This window comes from Triturus cristatus, chromosome 1_1 (genome assembly GCF_964204655.1).
Source record: "Triturus cristatus chromosome 1_1, aTriCri1.1, whole genome shotgun sequence".
Taxonomy (NCBI): Eukaryota; Metazoa; Chordata; class Amphibia; order Caudata; family Salamandridae; genus Triturus; species Triturus cristatus.
The window spans coordinates 649,056,799-649,059,298 of record NC_140579.1 but is presented as its reverse complement, the minus strand read 5'-3'; positions in this window follow the sequence as shown (position 1 = coordinate 649,059,298).

The window sequence follows — 2,500 nt, the reverse complement described above, 5'->3', positions numbered from 1 at the left end:
CAAGCCAGCCGAGGGTCCGGGAGCTGGGGACAGGGTGTCCACCGGGGCGGCTCTCCCCGGCCTGGCTGGAGGTCCGGGAGCTGGGCCAGGTGCTGGAGCTCCGTCCCGGGGTGCGGGAGCCCCCTGTCCCGCAAGCCAGCCGAGGGTCCGGGCGCTGGGGTCGGGTGTCCACCGGGGCCCGGGGAGTCTCTCCCCGGGCCTGGCTGGGGGTCCGGAAGCTGGGCCCGGTGCTGGAGCTCCGTCCCGGGGTTGCGGGAGCCCCCTGTCCCGCAAGCCAGCCGAGGGTCCGGGAGCTGGGGACAGGGTGTCCACCGGGGCCCGGGGAGTCTCTCCCCGGCCTGGCTGGGGGTCCGGAAGCTGGGCCCGGTGCTGGAGCTCCGTCCCGGGGTGCGGGAGCCCCCTGTCCCGCAAGCCAGCCGAGGGTCCGGGAGCTGGGGACAGGGTGTCCACCGGGGCGGCTCTCCCCGGCCTGGCTGGAGGTCCGGGAGCTGGGCCAGGTGCTGGAGCTCCGTCCCGGGGTGCGGGAGCCCCCTGTCCCGCAAGCCAGCCGAGGGTCCAGGCGCTGGGGTCGGGTGTCCACCGGGGCCCGGGGAGTCTCTCCCCGGGCCTGGCTGGGGGTCCGGAAGCTGGGCCCGGTGCTGGAGCTCCGTCCCGGGGTTGCGGGAGCCCCCTGTCCTGCAAGCCAGCCGAGGGTCCGGGAGCTGGGGACAGGGTGTCCACTGGGGCCCGGGGAGTCTCTCCCCGGCCTGGCTGGGGGTCCGGAAGCTGGGCCCGGTGCTGGAGCTCCGTCCCGGGGTGCGGGAGCCCCCTGTCCCGCAAGCCAGCCGAGGGTCCGGGAGCTGGGTACAGGGTGTCCACCGGGGCGGCTCTCCCTGGCCTGGCTGGAGGTCCGGGAGCTGGGCCAGGTGCTGGAGCTCCGTCCCGGGGTGCGGGAGCCCCCTGTCCCGCAAGCCAGCCGAGGGTCCGGGCGCTGGGGTCGGGTGTCCACCGGGGCCTGGGGAGTCTCTCCCCGGGCCTGGCTGGGGGTCCGGAAGCTGGGCCCGGTGCTGGAGCTCCGTCCCGGGGTTGCGGGAGCCCCCTGTCCCGCAAGCCAGCCGAGGGTCCGGGAGCTGGGGACAGGGTGTCCACCGGGGCCCGGGGAGTCTCTTCCCGGCCTGGCTGGAGGTCTGGGAGCTGGGCCCGGTGCTGGAGCTCCGTCCCGGGGTGCGGGAGCCCCCTGTCCCGCAAGCCAGCCGAGGGTCCGGGCGCTGGGGACAGGGTGTCCACCGGGGCGTCTCTCCCCGGCCTGGCTGGAGGTCCGGGAGCTGGGCCCGGTGCTGGAGCTCCGTCCCGGTGTGCGGGAGCCCCCTGTCCCGCAAGCCAGCCGAGGGTCCGGGCGCTGGGGACAGGGTGTCCACCGGGGCCCGGGGAGTCTCTCCCCGGCCTGGCTGGAGGTCCGGAAGCTGGGCCCGGTGCTGGAGCTCCGTCCCGGGGTGCGGGAGCCCTCTGTCCCGCAAGCCAGCCGAGGGTCCGGGCGCTGGCGGAACGGAATTTTCCGCCCACCCCTATACGACCGTGTGGTGCGGGAGCACTCGTCCTGCAGCCTGGTGAGGGTCCGGGTGCCCGTGACGGGGTCCATCGGGCCAAGGGAGGCTCCCCAGACCTGGCTGGGATCAGAAGCAGGGACCGGGCCAGGTGGGTGTGTGGCTGGCTAAGTCTTTCCCTTGCGGAAGTAGGAGTTTGGTTAGGGCTAGGCGGAATTTGCGGAATGCCTCTTCGCGGAATTTTGAAAAATAAATTGTTGAAAACGAGCGCACAACCTGAGGGACCGTGTGCCCGGGACTGGGGTCCCTCGTGCTTGGGCAGGCTCCCCTATCTCCCCGGCCTGGCTGCGTTGAGAAGCAGGGACCGGCCCCGGGCCTCCTGATGTTTGGTCAGGGCCTGGGATCCCACATCCTGCGGCCTGCCAAGTGTCCATCTGCCCGGGACAAGGGACCCTGGTGCAGAGCCCCGGAGCCCTGCAAGGGCAGGCAGGAGCCCTACCGCTATGGCTCGGTGTGGGCAGCTGGGAGTCCTTTCGGTCCCGGCCATCTGGTCGCACCTTTCCCTCGGCCATCTGGTCGCGCGCAATGCTTTCCAATAGGGCGACCAGATGGCCGGGCCAGCCTGGAAGTCCCGATGAGGGTCCATTCGCCTCGCGGATCCCAGCCACGGCTCCAGGAGGTCTGGCGCGTCCGCGCCTAGGGTCTCCTCCGCACTCGGAGCGCGAGGGTTACAAGAAAGGTGGGTAGCCTTCCTCCGGATTAGTAGGGGCAGGGTATGCCGGGACACCCCTCCTGGGGATTGCGGTTCTCAGGCGGGGACCAGATGGGCCAAGCCCGGACGACACTTCCCCGGGGCGTCGGGTGCTCCCTCCTCCAGCCCGCGGTGAGGCAAAGTGCCCAGGACGGGCTCCATGGGTCCCCCGGGCGTCCACCGAGGCCTGCAGCCCCAAAGCCCTGCAGCCCTGGAGTCCTTCAGC